This window comes from Mustela putorius, unplaced genomic scaffold (assembly GCF_011764305.1).
Source record: "Mustela putorius furo isolate JIRA1106 unplaced genomic scaffold, ASM1176430v1.1 tig00000129_pilon_pilon_pilon, whole genome shotgun sequence".
Lineage (NCBI taxonomy): Eukaryota > Metazoa > Chordata > Mammalia > Carnivora > Mustelidae > Mustela > Mustela putorius.
This window is the reverse complement of record NW_025421290.1, coordinates 21,996,139-22,014,234: the sequence shown is the minus strand read 5'-3', so window position 1 is coordinate 22,014,234 and position 18,096 is coordinate 21,996,139. Positions and strand designations below refer to the sequence as shown.

Below are 18,096 nucleotides of genomic sequence, written 5' to 3'. Positions count from 1 at the left end.
AGTCACGGCTGGAGATGCGCGACCCCGGCCCGGGCCCGCGCCGCGAAGCTGCGGTTCTGGGCTGCGCTTGGAACTGCGCTCTGGCGCCGGGTTTAAGGTGTGTTCTGCGAGGCCTCGGGAAGGGACGGCTGGGCGGGAGGAGAGTCTGGAGTTTGCCCCGGAATCCTCCGCAGCCTAGGATTCCCAGCCGCCCAAAGGCCCGCCCCGAGGAGGGATTGGAAGCTGGTGCACTTGACATTCGAAGAGAGCGGAGGGTTTGAGACTCGGCTTCGCCGCCGTAACCGGTGGAAGGATGGGGGTACAACTACCCCCATATCTTTCACCGGCCTGGGGCTCGCAGCTTTCAGGAGTCTTCTCTCCAGACCTTTCACTGTCCCCTGAACAACCATGGGTATCATCACAGCTATTTGTCAGGGAGAAAGGAGACCAGAGAGGCTGGAAGATTGGCCCGAGGCCACACGACTAATTAGTGGGCAGAGCCCAGTCTAGAAGCCATCTCTCCGTTTGCACTTTCACAGAGTGCAAAACACGGTGGTGAGACACAGACACAGAAATCACAGAGATTTGGCCCCAGCCCCAGAGGCACTGAGAATCCGATGTGAACCGCTTGTGTTCAGAGCAGAAGGCAAGGTGGGCTCCACACAGTGTCCGGCACAGAGCAGACTCCAAGTGGGTAAATGTCCCATAAACTGAGCAGGGATTACAAAGGAAGGAATAATGCATTACAAGGTAGTCTTAGGGGAGGCTTCTCACAAAAGGTGGATAAACCTTTGAATAAATTCTTAAAGATTATTTATTTATTTATTTATTTATTTGACAGACAGAGATCACAGTAGGCAGAGAGGCAGGCGGCGGGGGTGGGGGGGGAGCCCGATGTGGGGCTCCATCCCAGGACCCTGGGATCATGACCTGAGCCAAAGGCAGAGGATTTAACCCACTGAGCCACCCAGGCGCCCTGAATTCTTAAGAGGCAGGACAGGGCAAGGTATTGGATGCCGGAGTAGTGAGGTCCAGAGGATGGCAGAGCTTGATGTGTTCCAGAAAAAAGAGCCGCCCGGTATTGCTGGGGCCCAGAATGCTGGAAGGGACTTGGGAGTTCACTTTGGGCAGGCTGGTCCCTGGACGTGGGCAGAGTTAGCACGGAGTTTGCTTCTTGCTGGTGCTACTGGACACTGGCTCTCACAGAGGGTCCTGGCCCACATTAGGTCCCCAACTCTAAATGAAGCAGCCACAGGACTCAGGCAAAGGTGAGGTCACAGCCCATGTCTTCCCCAACCACCGCCATCAGCAGTACTCATTTCCCCCCGTTTCTCCAGCATGCAGGACTGAACCATGCGTGTAAGAGAGGCTCATTCTGTTTCTGTTGGAATGAAGGAAAATGAAGAAAGAAAAGCCTAATGAGTCCTTGCTGCAGAAGGATCATGGTTGCTACCGCAGTACCCTCTTGCTCACTCCGAACAAGACCGTGAGGGGACGTCAACAAGTCCAGAAACAGCCACACCGAGAAGAGGACCCTGGAAAGAGTGTACAAAGAGGGTCTCACAAAGACTAGCAGGGAATCCGAGGCCCGAGGCAGGTGGTGGTCGAGAACAACAGGAGATGCTGTGGAGATGCCACTGGCCCCGGAGCCGTGGGCCAGCCTTACTCTCCTGGGTGTCTCTTGTCTGGGAAGTTTAATTAGACAGCTAGAGGGGCCAGGATTCATCTCTGTCAAGCCAAACCATTCCTGGTTTCCCCAGGAATCATGAGGCTGATCCAGGGGTCATGCCCTCTGTGGGAAGCCAGGACAAGCTTGCTGCCTAAGAGTCAAGCCCCACGGGCATTTCCAAACCATAAGAAAATGTAAGGGAACTGCCCTCCTCGTGCCCCCACTTCCACACAGGCTCTCGGGTCAGCAGAGTGGAAAGACTTGGAGGATCGCCCTCCGTTGCCACTGGCCGCTTCCCTCAGCCCAGCCTGGCCTGTGCCTAATTACCTTTAGTCTTGAGAAAACCAGGTGAGAGGGCGTGGGATCCAAAGACATTACATCAGCCCCTAGTGAGAAGCTCCAAACTCACGCCTAGGCATGGGGGATGAAGCTAGAAACTGCAATCAGGCTGATGGGGTTTCTGATGGCTCTAGAAGGAGGGCTGTATGAGGTGAGGGAGGGAAGGAAGAGGTGGAATTCGGCAGGATTTCCACAGGTCTCACCTCTTACTCCCCAGGGTTCCGTGGTGAGCATGCTATACTTCTGTCTCCATTGTCACTCCCTGGTAGCTCTGTCTGGAAGAGAAGGCTCTCTGCCCCACCCCCACACATCCCCATGTCACCACCACGAGAAAAACCCCACAGGGACATAGCCTCTCTGAATGACGTTAGACTTCACAGCCATCCCTCCCTCAGATGGACACAGTAAACTTCCCATGGCGGGGTAGGGGGTAAGGAGGCAGGTCACTACCATGCTCATGCTCATTTGGCTGACAGAAATCTGACCTAGGCAGAGGTTAAGCAATGGGCCTGGAGCCACAGGCACATTGGGAAGTTGGGGCTGCCACCTCAGCTACAGCCCAAGGGCTTTGAATCCTAACTAGGTACAGGGCTGAAGCTCAGCCCTCCCCGAGATGGATCTCAGTGATCAGTGACGTCAGGGGGCGTTGTTTCCTCTCTGGTCCTAGGAACGGAGTCCCGTGGAACCAGAGAAGCAAAGCGGCACCTAAGAGACTTGGTGCTGCCCGGAACTCACTGAACCAGGGTGGTAATAATAGCTGAGGTTCACTAGGTACCCAGCAGGGGCCAGGTGCTGAGTGGGCTCCCCACATCCGCGATCTCTGAAGCCCTGCAACCTGCAGACCGGACTTGGGGATACTCTTGGTGGTGGTGGCGGCGGCTGAGAGCCACCCAGCAGGGAGGAGGCGGGGCTGGATTCGAGTCTGTTCCCCCTGCTAGTGTCTGGGCACCAGTACAGGGCTTCCAAGCACACTGGGCAGTTTGCAGGGTGGTCAGAAGTTCTGCACGCAGGGACCTCCCCTCCCCACGGGGGCCTCCATTTTCTCCTCTGGAAAATGAGGGATGCGGGGAGACGACCTCCAAGGTCCCTCCGACTGTGCCTTTTAGGACCGCTGGTTCCTTGGGTATTTTCTTCCAAAATGTGGCACCGCTCCCCGCATGGTTCTTCTCTTTTAAAGCTGTCAAAGCCAGCACTCAGGAGCCTCAACTGGGCAAAGTGAAGTGCTCCCCGTGCTCCCAGAGGCCCCGGGGAGCTCTCTGTCCCCGTGCTTTTGATGTGTAGATCACAGAGGGGAGAAAGGCTGCAGAGTTCAGGCGAGACCCTGGCTCTGGACTTGGACAACCCGCATTCAAATGCTGGTTCTGTCCCTTATTAGGAGAGTGGCTTGGGTGAATTCTTACTCTCAGTTTCTTCACCTATAAGGGGCATTGACAGTCCTTAACTGACAGCACTGCTGTGAAAGGTAGGAAATAAGGCACGGAAACTCCAGTGCTGGTAACCATCCCCATCCCAGACCCCCACCCCACCGTGCGCCTCTCACAGGCACTGCTGCTGGCTCCTGGCTATGGGTCTCTAGAAAGGCCTGCCCAGGGCACATGCAGGGGAATGTTCACCAGGGCTGGGAAGGAGAAGACTCTGGACAGGCCCAACAAGGGTAACTATCCTGCTGCATTGGGGCATGGCTGCCTGTGTCTCCACAGTCTGTGTTGAGCAGCCTGGAGGGGGCTGGGGAGAGGCAGCATGTGGGACCGCAGCTACTGCTGGGTGTCCATTCTTGCCAGCATACCCATTACCCTTGCGACTCAGTCAGCTTGGAAGCCTCTTGCCCTGTCTGCAGCTGCAGCAGGGACCTGGACGGTGGGTGAGGGGGACTTGTTAGACCACCATGTCTGCTCTAAGCAGCAAAGGAGGAAGACATGGTGAACAGAGCGTATGTTACCAGGCAACAGGCACTGTGCCAAAGCAAGATCTCAGAATACTCACAATGACCCTGTGAGGAAGGGGGAACCAGACCCTCTCCCTTGCACAGATAAAGGGGCTGGTGCCTGCAGGAGTCCCTCAGCCCCCACTGGGGGATCAGTGGCACAATCCCCACAGCCAGCGGGCTGCACTGAAGGCACCATCTAAGGGAATATTATTTCTAAGCTAAGTTCCTTATAAACCATCAAGGAGAGGACCTGGCTCTTTGAAAGGAATTCCAAGGGGCGCCTGGATGGCTTGGTCGTTGAACATCTGCCTTTGGCTCAGGTCATGTCCCAGGGTCCTGGGATCAAGCCTCCTATCGGGCTCCCTGCTCAATGGAGAGCCTACTTCTCCCTCTCCCTCTGCCTGCCACTCTGCCTGCTTGTGCTCTGTCAAGTATATTAAAAGAAAAAAAAAAAAAAACTAAAAAAAAAAAAAAAAAAAAGGAACTCCCAAGAGTCTTATCAGTCATCGTTCTCTTATTTGGCTTTTCAGATCAGTTTCTGCCACTGGGGTGTAAGCTCCACGAGGCCAGGAGTACTTGTGTTTGTTCCCCATGGTCTCCCCAGCACTTAGAACAGCTTGGCATATAGCCACACATAGTACGAGCTCATTAAGTAGTTGTTGCTGGAAGGGAGGGAAGGAAGAGGAGCGGATAGCTGTGTGCAGGAGTAGAGCTGAGAAAGGGAGTGACTCCTCGGGGTCAGTGTGGCCAGTGCGGGGACTCACTCAGGTTCCCCAACAGTGCTTCCTTGGGAGCCCTGCCCCCCTCCCTGCAACCCCAGGACCCGGGGCCAAATGCTGTGGCTGCAGGATGGCAGGGTGGGGCATGGGAAGCAGAAAGGTCAATCAGAATTTGGGAGGAGTGACCCTGGTTCTGGTGGATAACTCCAGGAATATTATTACTAATAACGAAAGGAGGCAGCTGTTGCATTTGGGAATAATAAGATTGCAGAGGCTGAGGGTTAATTAGAAATGTGTCAAATACTTTCTCTTAACAGTAAGGAATTTCTACAAAGGAGAAATGTATAAATAAAGCCAGCTGGTCAGCAGAATTGGTCCTGGAGGCAGAGCCCTTTGCAAGGCCTTCCTAACCTCCCCATTTCTCGGGTGCTCTACTTCATTCCTTCCCCCTCTCCACAGCCTCTAAGGAGATGAGTGGCAAAGGTCCTCAGAGCCAAACAGATGGCCCAAAATGCCAGGGCAGTGTTTGTCACATGCCCGTCTCTCACCTTTGAATGGGAGTTCCTCTGAGCAGGGCCTGGCAGCCTTCTTTTGTCACCAGTTTCTAGCACAGTGTTAGGGCATCGTGGCAGCACTAATATTTGTGCGAGTGAATGAGTGAGTAAATACCTGGGGTCCACCCAAGGGCTGCTGCTACTCCCCATTCTGTCCCATGAAAATCCCACAAGCCTGCTCAGATGACAGATCTGGCCTGCTTACATAGGGTGGTATGCCCAGTCCCTTTTTTTTCCTTTCCTTCTTGAGTGCCTACCATGCCAGGCAATTCTGTTCTAGGGATATGAAAATGAACAAAAACTGACCGCAGCTTCTGAGGAGCCCAGTAACTGATCCTGGGGGAAAAACACGTCCATAAGAGGATATAATGGAACTCTCTCGAAGCACAAAGGGGGCTTCTCCAAGTAAGAAGTCATCTGAGAGCTGAATCTTAAAAGGCAGGCTGGTAGGCAAGAGTGAAAGGGTGTTCTGGGAAGAGGAAGAGGCAAACAGAGGACACGAGGATGTGGAAGTGTGTGGGAGCTCAGGAAATGGCGAGGGGTTTGGGGGTAGGGGTAGGGCGTGGTGATGGTAACAAGGGCAGAGGTGTAGGCATTGACCAGTTAACAGATGTTAACATTTGGACTTACTCTGGTAAGCCATGGAGAACCACCTAAGATTTTAAACCAGGGAGTGACATGATTGGTTACAAATTTTAGTGAGGAGGCTGGAGACAGGTGGTAGCAGGGGGTGACAAGGATACTGTGATGTTCCAAGCAAGCAGTGCCGTGGGCCAGGGTTAGGGCAGGAAGTCTGGAGGAGAGAGAGAGGGCAGACTCAAAGGATTTGGTGATCGGTTGGAAGTGGGGTTAGAGAAAGGGATGAAGAATAGCATGCACATTTCTTATGTAGCAAACAAGTGCTTTGGTGTAAGGTAACCCACTATTAACTGAAACAGGAAATGCAGGTGGAGGAACAGATTTGGGAGGCATGTTCAACTGAACTGGAGCTCTCTGCGGTCTGTCCACAAAAGCAGCTGTAAATCCAGGTCTGGTGATCGGGAAGAGGAGTGGAAGGAGCCAGGTCAGGTAGAGATGAGAAAACCAGCACAACTGGGGCAAATGTGCTGGGTGGCTGCCCATGCGCCCAGCACCCAGGCATAGGAGAGAACCATGTGCATCAGAGATTAGGATTTCTGGATCCCTCATGAAAATGAAGCCATAGAGAACTGGTGGTTTTTTCCGCCTTCATCGGATGCCATGTCTCAAGGCCCTGGACCCAAGCTCTTGGGAATTCTCATTTCTTTATCAAGGACCTCATCACCTGGTACAGATTAGAACTGACCCCTAGACTTAGGGCTGGAGTGAAATTTGGCTGAGAAAGAGATTATGTGGTAAGACCAGAGAGAATCTGAAATGCAGAGACCCCCGGCCTTGCTCCTGCACCTCCTTTGGTCTAACTGGGCCTGTAGCTGGTACCTCCATCTTCCCTGAGAAACTTGGAGGTGGAAACTAAGGGAATGTTCCTGGGATTGGTACATCTTTTGAAGCTCTCAGCAAGGCTGAAAATATCCATCGATATATTTTGAAGTGTAATTTCCACTCCCTTACCAGCCAAAATAATTGAACAGGAAGAAAAAGCTGTTAATGCAGGAGGCGTGTAACATCAGATCCACATTGCCTGGAAATTTACCATTTCAAAGCAATTGAGGGTTTTTACTGCCAGTGTTTATAGTCATACATGTCCCCTCTCACTGAAGCCATCAAAAGGCCCATCAATCTGGGTTTGGACACTGAAATTGTTCAGAATCTGGAGCAAATGTCAAAGCAGGCAGAATTTTTAAAAATTATCCTGCTGTTTTGTCAGCATATAAATCATGGGGGTGGGGGAGTTGCCTCCTGGGAGGCGGCGTAAACAGTTGGGGTTGCTGGTGCTCCTGGATCCCGTGGTGGCAGAGCTCCCCGGTGGCATGGCCAGGCACACCCTCCTCGCACCCACAGCATCTCTGATCTGGGCTCCATGCGCTGGTTGTCCTCTTACTTGAGTCTGGGTGGGCATTTCTCCCTCCTGCCCAACAAAAAATGCCTGCCCAATGACCCTCGGTCCAAGGGGGTGCATGTTCCCCAGGAGGGGAGTGACGTCATGCTGCCTCTTACAGCCTCTGCCCAGCTCAGCAGGAGAGACAGTCGACTTTGCCGACTTTCATTTTCTGTCCGCTGCCACTGCCTGTGTGTATGTGCGAGCATCATGTACGCAGGTGTGCTCTTTTTCAATTAGAATGTGACTTCAGGCTTTTCCTGGAAATTACTGATTTCTTTCCCTATGTTTGTATGCAATGGAGGAAATTTCTAAACCCATGCCCAATCATTTGTCTTTCATTTTGGGATCCCTGTTTTTCTAAAGGCCACTCTAAAAGTGCCATTGCCTCACTTGGTGATCCTGGAAAAGTCACTTTCTGGGCTTCTTTCTTGTGTTTGAAATGGAGGCTTTGGTGCAAGGGACTTGGAAGGTCCTTTCTAGTGCTAGCATTTTAAGAGTTTATTTAGTTATTTTAGTATTTTAAACCGTTCCTGCCCCAGAAAGAATTATTGGCAATAAACGGAGACACAGTTTTCTTTATTATCATTTAGTCGCTCCACACACATTACACACATACATATACATCCAAACAATTTAAAATATTCCATTGGGTCAAGAACCTAGAAACTTCTGGATTACAGCAGACCTAAAAAGGAGAAGTAAGAAGAATGTACAAGAAATTGGTACATCCAGGATGCCTGAGGAGGGGAACTTGAGAAGTGGGAGACTTTTCATCATACATTCTTTTGTATCCTTTGATTTCTTTGCCACATGTCTTTATTACCTCTTTAAACATTTTTTAAGCAAGGGAAGAGTTTTCCTTTCTCCTTCTCCAATGACAAGCCTCTCTGCAGCTCACTTGCTGGGGGGCAGAGGGGACCAGGACAGGGCTGGCGTCATGGGCCAGAAGCCATTCCTCAGCCCAGGCCCTGCTCAAGACCAGTCCCATCCCTCCAGCTGTCATGGCCAATAGCCACCCCATGTGCGTGGAGGGGTTCCGTGGGTGGGCACCACTGCCGGCTGCCCTTGCCTTGGGCACTCCGGCTGAGCAGTCAAAATGCTATAATAGGGATTCCGTTCGAGGTGCTCCAGGAAGAGGCTAACTCTCCCAGCTCCAGCAGCCTGTGCGCAAAGGGGCCCAAGAGTCCAGCAAACGGGGAAGTGCATGCATCTAGCTTTAAATTCTCCAGATCTTACCATTCCCTTTCAAAGAGAGATTGCTTTTTGTTTGGTTTTCTGTTGCTAATATAACATGAGGGTAGGAACATGAAAGGAAATAGAAGAAAAGGACCAGAGATGCATGGAGAGAAAGGGTCTTTAAGGCTCCCCTTTCTCCGCCCGCCCCCCCGCCCCCGCCACCCGCTACTGGCCTCTGCTCGGTGGAGCTGGGCTGCAGCGTCTCCAGCAAGTCCTGCTCGCCTGGTTTTCTCCCCTAGTGTAGCTCCTGCTCAGCTTTTCCTTGTGACATCCAGCTGCCACCCAGCCTTCCACCTCCTTTTCTGATTATCACCTTCGAAGGGTGCTGGCCATCACTTGTGTCCCCTACTTTCTTCCACCCTCCTCTGACTCACCCACTTCCCTGCCACATTGCCCAGCACCACCCAGACTGGTGCTGCCACCTACCCCACAACTGGGATAGGCTCCTCCATTGTCCGTTCGAAGTCCCTGTACCCGACTTCTTTCCGGGGTCAACTTTGTCCCCCAGCAGGCTACGGGAAGGTGCGGGCAAGAAAACAACCTAAGAAATCATGGCAGAGTCAGACAAGGAGCAGCAGATGGAGACATGCATTTGACAGAGCGGACACAAGAGATGGAAAGATACAGAGTATGAGGAAAATCAGCTTCAGGGAAAGAAAAAGCAGACAGCGAAAACCAATAAAAGCGTAATGAGTACTAAAACCAGAAAGGCCTGAAGAGAAACCATCCAGGGAGCAGCAAGCGGAAGCCTGACACCAGAGGCGTCAGGTCAGAGGGAAGGAGCAGGAGGGCTGGGGCGGGCAGCATGGGAGGGGCGGGAGGCAGGAGGCATGGCGCAACAGAACCCTCTCAGGAAGGATCATTCACCTCCCGAGCTGTGGGGCTTACTGGCTGCAGCGAGTAGAATCTATTTAAAACACAGCAAGCATTTTACCTCAGTCTGTTTCCCTGTCTAGAAAAAGCTGGAGCCAAAGGCTTAGGGAACCATTCCAGCATTAGGACCCCGCATGGACGACAGAGCAGAGACCAAGAGATCCTTGCCCCCTCTGGGAATCAGCCTCCAGGCTAAACTCACAGCTATTGATCCAAGTCCCAAGGGCCACTCGTGTTATCCACTTCCACAGGGAAAGCCTCCACGACTTCCTTCATTCTGTCTTCAAGCTTGTCAGAAAGCAGATGCTGTTCAAATGTGACAGCTGCGCTCAAGGATGCTCACAGGGAGCTCCCTGACCAGTGGGAATATTCGCAATGATGACTGGAGAAGCCTTGGGTGATCGGATAACAGCAAGGCAAAGAAGAGAGCACCAGAGAACATCACAGATAAAATGGCCCCAGGGAAACCAGATGGGACTTGAATTGGAAAAACACAAACAGCCTCAGTCCTTTCCCTGGACTGTATATCTTTGGGAAACTCTAATCTGGGGAAGTCCTGACTCTTTACCCGCCTGCCGCAAAGGAGTACAAAATAAGGCTGGGAGCTCAAAGTGGCGTAGAGAGCCATCCATCCATCACGTTTTGGTTTCTGTCTGACTGAGAGGGCTGGGAATAAGAGGTCTTCCTTCCCTGGCTCTGGAGCTTGTAAATTGTGTAAAATACTGTTCCTGGCTGAATATAAGTCCTCAGCTCTGCATGACATTTATATTCTTGAAAAACTTAGTGTATAAATCAAATCAAATTTTGCCTGCCAGAGAAGTTGGCTTTTCAAAGTAAATTTGAGGTCAATCCTATGTGTAAAAAGAAGAATGGCCTGTGAAGCTGAAAAATCATGCCAGTTCATATCTGTAACTTTGGAGTTCTGAATGTCTGATTTGGGTGGCTGTGGGGTGAGGGCATGACTTTCTAGAAATCCGGCTATAGTTCACTTGCAGATTGGGATTCAGCATTACTTTAAAACAAACAAAAAACTTAAATCAGATAGGTATGTTGCAGAAGCCCCACTAAAGAAATAGGAATTTTTAAAAATTGATTAGGGAACACCTCAAATACGTATTTTAGAAGTATTGAGCCTAATAATTAAAAAACCCAACTCCAGGGTGCCTGGGTGGCTCAGTGAGTTAAGCCGCTGCCTTTGGCTCAGGTCATGATCTCAGGGTCCTGGGATCGAGTCCTGCATCGGGCTCTCTGCTCAGTGGGGAGCCTGCTTCCCTCCCTCTCTCTCTGCCTCCCTCTCTGCCTACTTGTGATCTCTGTCAAATGGATAAATAAAATCTTTAAAAAACAAAAAAACAAAAACCCAACTCCAGCTATTAGCAACTCCTGGTCAATCCTGTGAGAAACATAGACTTTTGAGCCAGATGACAGATACAGAGAATGAATTTTATAGGACAGGACAAACATGATTAGTCGTACTGAGGCTGTAGGTCCAAGTTTCTGCATAAGTGCCTTAGACTACAGCCTGGAGTATAAAGAGAAAGGCTGAGAAATATATTCTTGGTGAACAACCAAAGAAAGCTGGGACTTAAAAAACAAAACTCCCCCTCCCCCCAGCCCCAGGCTGAACAACTCCCAAGTAACAATAACAGAGGTTCCCTTCAAGGAGGGAAAGGACTGGGGGGGGTTGAGGGGGGACAGTCCCTTTTCACATTACACATTAAAAAAGATTGTTTTGTACTATGTGCACACATCACCTATTTTCTTTCTTTCTTTCTTTTTTAAAAGATTTTCTTTATCTTTAAATAAAAAATAAAGAGAGAAAGAGTGAGTACAAGCAGGGAGAGGGGCAAGCAGAGGGAGAGGGAGAAGCAGGCTCTGTACCAAGTAAGGAGCCCAATGTGGGGCTTGATCCCGACCCAGGGATCATGACCAGAGCCAAATACAGATGCTTCACCAACTGAGCCACCCAGGTGCTCCCACATTACCTATTTTCAAAAGTAATTTGTAAAGAACAAGTATCGTGAAGAGTTGCAGTAAACACAACAACTACATATGACAAAAGAGCAAACTGCCCAGACTCAAGACTACCAGTTCTTCATGTTTTCACCTGGATTTGCACTCGTATAATAATTTGCTCAGGTTGATGAATGTACAACCTTCCAATCCAAGGCCATACATCATCAGAATAGATGTTTCATGTAATATAAGAAACCTGAGCTCCGGTGTGCCTAGGTGGCTCAGTTGGTTAAGCGACTGCCTTTGGCTCAGGTCATGATCTCGGAGTCCCAGGATCGAGTCCCTCATCAGGCTCCCAGCTCTGCAGGGAGTCTGCTTCTCCCTGTGACCTTCTCCCCTCTTATGGTCTCTCTCTTGCTCTCTGTCAAATGAAAAAATAAAATCTAAGAAAGAAAGAAGGAAGGAAGGAAGGAAACTCAAGCCCTGAGAGCTGGAGTAACTGGACTTAGGACTGTCCTGGAGCTGGTGGGGTTGGCATGTGCCCTGAGCCCAAAGCCCTGGGTAGGGGCCTGGTTGGGACTCTTGCATCACGCCCTACCTGCTCATCAGCACCCAGATCCACAAAGAAGTGGGCCTCAACCTAGTGGGTGCTTGAGCCCTCAGTTCCAGAGCTGATGTGGCATCTGGGGGGCCTCAAAGAGAAGTGTGTTGGGAAACAATTTTTGAGTACTTCATCAGTGACCTTCCCCACATGATCCTGGACAAGCTGGAATGTGAAGGTTTCCATGTGCTCAGCATGACAGAGGTGAGCCAGATGCTGGTGTGGAATGTGCACAAGGACTGACTCTCTCACACTGAGGAGCAGACCGGGCACCCTTTTCTCGCGTGATTCCCAATCATGAGTGTCTGTTCACTCACTGTCTAGCCCCTCACTTCCCAAATCATCATTTTCCTTTCCCTGCACCACTGGGCAGTGAATGGCCTTTTCTGAAACCTTCCTCAGCCTGTGGGAGAGGGCAGGACCCTTGCCCTGGGGCTTCTAGCTGCCCCTTCATCTTCAGGCCTGGCTAAGGGACTTAGAGGAGGTTATAATCTCTGGGCAGGCTAAGGTGCTCCCAAGAGCCAGACTGTCCTAGGCCAGGAGCTGGGAGCATATAGCCCCAGGTTTGGGTGGGAAGGTCCTGCAGAGGGCTGTGATAAGTGGCTGCTCAAAAAAAAAAGGGGGGGGAGTGCCTGGGTGGCTCAGTTAGTTAAAGCCTCTGCCTTCAGCTCGGGTCATGATCCCAGGATTCTCAGGCTCTCCGCTTGGCAGGGAGCCTGCTTCCTCTTCTCTCTCTCTCTTTCTGCCTACTTGTGATCTCTGTCTGTCAAATGAATAAATAAAATCTTTTAAAAAAGAAAGAAAGAAAGAAAGGAAAAGGAAGAAAGAAACCCCAGCCCTGAATGGTTAAATGGCTGCATACAATTTGTCAAAATTCACAGAGTACTCTCAAGATTTGTACTTCATGGGTGCCTGGGTGGCTCAGTGGGTTAAGCCACTGCCTTTGGCTCAGGTCATGATCTCATGGTCCTGGGATCAAGTCCTGCATCGGGCTCTCTGCTCAGCAGGGAGCCTGCTTCCTCCTCTCCCTCTCTGCCTGCCTCTCTGCCTACTTGTGATCTCTGTCATATAAAAAAAAAAAAAAAAAAAAGATTTGTACTTCATTGTATGTTCATTACACTGTGCTTCAATAAAGTATTATTAACAACATCAAAAAGCCTAGCCTTTGTGAAGAAAGAATGAGTCAAAGAATCGCCATTTGGGGTTTATTGGGTAGGTGGTTCAGAGAAAACTAGTGTTTTGAGAAGACAACACGGTGTAGACTTTCTGCAAAAACTTGCTCTTTGGAAACCATCACTACAGCATGTGCTTTTGGTTAAGCATTCCACGGCTGAAACGCAACTCTGTGCTGAGATGCCGAGAAGATGAGGCAAAATCTTGGCCAAGGTCAAGCTCTGCTGATGGTTTGAGAGGGGGACGGCAGCCAACTGCTCTGCACTTGTGTAACATTTAAAAAAAGAAAAACTAACCCCAAGCCATCTTCTGTCCCTTTTTGGAGCCAACATTAGTCCTGCTCATTGCATCCAAGAACTCAGAGGAAGTTGCATGTATGTCGCTACAGCTCAGGCCTACCAAACCTCCAGGGCCCATACATACCTACTTTAATTTAAAAAAAAAACTAAGCTAGCTTGCTGGGACTCTAGTTGGCTCTATGGGATATGATGGAAGATGTCAGAATTTTAGATGAAGTTAGGGTTCATCCATCAGAGGCAAAGAAATATACTTTAACCTCCCTTTTGGCTATCTGGTTACTTTTTCTGGAACTAAACTGCAACAAAATGCAACAAAGTGACCATAATTTGATAGAAAATGGGGGCTCATGTCTGTATCTGGGTAACTATTATAAAAAGAGCTGCAAGCTTAGCATATTTGGTCCAAATATGTGCTACACAAAGAAAAGCCAATACACCAACACCCTCTTTGGGACTGAACGAAGCACAAAAAGGAACAGGGAAACATATTTTTGGTCAGGTTATAGGGAACAGATATAGATACACAGAAATGTCTTTCACCAGTTTAGAGAATATAAACTATATTTTATGCATGTCTGTCTTCTAGATGCCAAAGGTAAGAGGGACAAAGTCCAAGGCCAGTCAGGGTTATACAAGATGCAGGCCCCAGAAACTTCCCAGTCTCCCTCTGAGGTGATCATGTCTTAGGACTTATGGATGGGTAACAATGTGTTAACACTGGATCCCTCAAATTTTCTTAGGCAGTCATGACAACATAAAAAAAGAGAGAATATTTTTAACTCATTGGTTTAATGTTTTCCTTTTAAAGTACCTAATTCTATTCAGTCCTCTATAGTATAGTCTTAATTTCTCCTATCCTTAAAATGAGAAACACTCATTCCTTTTTTCTCAATATCTTCCCATCTACAACACTTGGCAAACTTGCCTCATTTCCATTTTGTGCTTATCTCTTGTTAAACCTTACAGCACAAGCAATGCAACTGAAGATACAAATTTCTCCTCTTTCTTTATTGCTGAATAGTGAACTGTGAGTTCCTAAGGCCACAGACAGCACACCTCTGGTGAGAAGTATATTTTGACCTCAGGTGGAACACCAGACGGAGGAACCAGGCTTCTCTCTAGTCAATGAGGCCAGGAGGACATGGTGTGGCATCCTGCTTCCCTCATTCCCCCCCTTTCCGTGCATAGTCTCCATTCCCAGAGCTGGGGGCGGGATGAGGGTGTGCAACGATGAAGCAGAAGGTACACAGCTTCCAAGGGAAAGCGCCACATAAGAAACAGTGGGATGTATTGCCGAATGCTACAGCTAGGAGGGTCCTTACAGCACATCTAATCTTAACTTCTAACTTTACTGGTAAAGAAAGGAGCCCAGAAAAGTTAAGTGATTAGTCCAAAGATATACAGGTAATGGCCAGAACCAAAACTTAGGTCACCAGGCTGTTCCTCTAATCCTTTAACACACAATAGAACTGAGTACAGGGAAAAGCAAAATAGAACATTAAGTCCATGGGCTACAACCCCATCAACCCATGAACCAAATAAACATATCTCTTTTAAAACTACCCATATCTTAATCTCCCATTTCTTTTCAGCTGTTAGCTTACTAAGCTCAAATGTTTGATTCTTATCCAAGACTTAATGGATACCCTGGTGGCCTGGAGAGTCAGAATCCCAACTCTGCCCCAGCATGTTGAAGCCTGAAAAGGGAGATCTTTGGGAAGCAGGAGTACAGTAAAAGTAGCCTCTCCTACTCAGGAATATTCTGGACCACACATCATGCTTATATTAATGCTGACTCCAAACTCAGCAGCTTTTGGAACTTATGCAGGCAGAAAAGGCAACAGACTACCCACTTAGCAAGAGGAAAATGCAAAAATTAATAACAAATAAGGAAGCTAGAAGGAGGGTAAATGCTTTGGATTCAGTCTGGAAGGCAGGGAAATTACTTCCATTCAGAGCAGAAAATGACCTTTTAAGGCAGTATATACTACATCTGAAGAGGATGCAACACAGGATGCGTGAAGCAGGTCCTTTGATATTCCCTATTCCTGTGCAAAGGAAGTCAATTCCTGATTATCCCTCAAATGATGACACATTTGGTCTAGTTACCCACAGTATCTAGGGACCTCCAACAAGAGTGGGCTATATAGACAAACCTCGTTAGATGGAAATACTAATGTACTTCCCACTTTCCCAGATAACATGCTGGCATTCAAGAGAGGGCCTTGGTGCCTCAAGCAAAAGGCAGGGGATGGGGGGTGACTAAAGCAACTCCTAGCAGGCTGGAAGGATAGGTAATTGGAACAAGCAAGCTGCCCGGCTGCATGTCAACCCCAGACCATCACTGGATATGAAACTGCTCCGGGACTGGGGACAAGAAGAAGGTATAAGGCTTCAGCATGAGGAGGTAACTTGGTGAATAGCTAAAGTATATCACTGAATTCCAAAGCAAAAATATTCTGGGGACTATGTATTATATTTACATTATTCAGATCAAGAGTTCATCACAGCAATGTCATTCTTACACCCTCTTTCGGCTTATCTCACCCAAGAAAAACTGATTCCCACTGTATTCCTGAAAGATGAGGCATTCTAAAAATGGCCACTTAGCAACAGAAAAGACAAAAGATCAAGAAGAAGGACTCTTTTAAAATATGTAACAATTAGTAAACTAGCAAACCAAGAAACTGTCTTCTTTAACAGTAAAAAGTGATAGCGTGATGATGGGACATGATGAAGGGAAAAAAGAAGGAAAACGATCAACAAATGAATGAAAAACTCAAGAGAGGTAAGGTAAACTGAGAATTCAGATTATAGTCAAATGTTAGGGCCCCACACTAACAGGTAAGAAAGGAAGCCAAATAAAAGCTCTTTCTGCCTGCTGGGCTCCTAAGAGTCTAAAATGAGGGATTAAAATGGCTTTATTTCAACAGAACACATTTTGTCATCTGATCTCCATCCGTGACATGGATAAGAATAAGTAACTTATGGTTGCACTCTTAAAAAGCAACAAATCCCTGAACATTGTGCCTTGTTCACTTTAGGATGGCAAATCACTGCTGTGTATCATACACACAAAAAAGACCTGTCTGTAACTTTTATTTTAAGTTTTTATTTTAAAATAGTGTTTCCAAAAAACACTGACTACAAGGGGAAATGAGTCAATAAAGGATGGGAGATAAAGAGGAGGCAGAGAGAAGACTCTAAGCCTAGAAACACAATGATCCGGGTACATTCGGAGGCCCTTGCCATGACCCTGTCCTCTCACTACTGTTCACATGGAGGCTCAGTAAATGTACTGGGACACGAGCTAAAGGGTTAGAGAGAAGCAGTCCCTTGATATATGCTCCTAAAAGGTGATATCAATTGGTACTCACTCCAGAAATGTGAGACCTCCTCTGCCCCATCCAATCGCTAGAATTCTATCCTAAATAAATTATCAAAGATATAGTCAAAGATTTATTCAAAAGACAGTTCAACACAACATCACTGACATTAACAAAGGATCTGAAACAACCAAAATTTCAACAGTGTGGGAATGGACAACTGAAGTATGGAAGAGTCACTACGAATCTACTTTCAAAGATGAGGGGGTACAGGAAATTAATTATTTGTGGTACCACGTTAAGTGATGGGTAAAAAATAGGATGTCACAGTCTATATATACATGACTCTGAATTCTGTTTGTATTTCACACATTTTTAAATAGTGAAGGAAATTTGTGGACATCCCAGCAAAGGTTAGCTCTTTTCTAGATGGAGGGAAGATGGATGATTTTTTACTCCTTCTTTAGACTCATTTCTCATGAACATACACTGCAATAAATACTTCTTTTATAATATGCCTGCCCTAAAATATCTCATTCAAGGTCACCACTGTCAGTCTTCAGGAAAGGGTGCTAAGGGCTGACTCAAGAGAATGAAGAGTCAAATCCACACAGTAACTTCTGAGAAGGGTGAGGAATCTTGTGTGCCAGTCTAGCCTCCTTTTCTACGGTGCCTGATGGCTCTGGTGGCCCACAGCTCTGCTGGAGAATCCATTCCTTCTTCCTACAGCAACCACCGCACCTAAATAACCTCATGCTTCTCCCCTCTTAGCATGAGGATCACAAGGAATGAAAATGAAAGCACCCTACTCCCAGTTTCAGAGGAAGTTTTTCTGGTAACCCTATTCAAATGGCCCCAAATCAGCTACACGAATCTGGAAACATAAGTCATCAGCTGTGTTCAGGAACCATATATAAAAGCCCTATTTCTCAAGACTGACTATAAAACAGAATCTGTGAGTGCCACCTTGTGGCAAGCCTGACCACTCTAACGCCCACCCGTGATGCCCCATGGTTCACCCCCGGACTCCGGAGCATGGGGTCCAGCCACTGAGCACATGGCCCACAATGACCTACCCCACTGAACATACGGTCCTGGAAGAGGCTGGTATTGTTCATCTTCAAGGATCTCTAGTTTAGATCCCCAAAATGCCTGTTTGGGGGCAAGAGGGCACAAAGCGGCGGACGAACAAAACGCACACCCGTTTGCGGACGCTCCACTGATGGGCTGAAGCCGCGCTGTGCGTGGTACGTCGTGGCGCACGCCGTGCGTGGTACGTCCATGTGCTCGCTGTGCGTGGTGTACCTGTGTGCGTGCCATGCTTCTGCCCACAGCAGGGACGCCAGGGGTGAATATCTCCTCCCCCAAGAATATTTACTGATTTTACAAAGCCGAGAAGAAAAAAAGTTTTACATTTACAGTCAG

General features: G+C 48.5%; 1 pseudogene; it reads left to right on the top strand.

Moving 5' to 3' along the window:
• Positions 1 to 8,208: 8,208 nt before the first annotated feature.
• LOC123390493 lies at positions 8,209 to 12,410 on the top strand (annotated as a pseudogene).
• Positions 12,411 to 18,096: the final 5,686 nt, after the last annotated feature.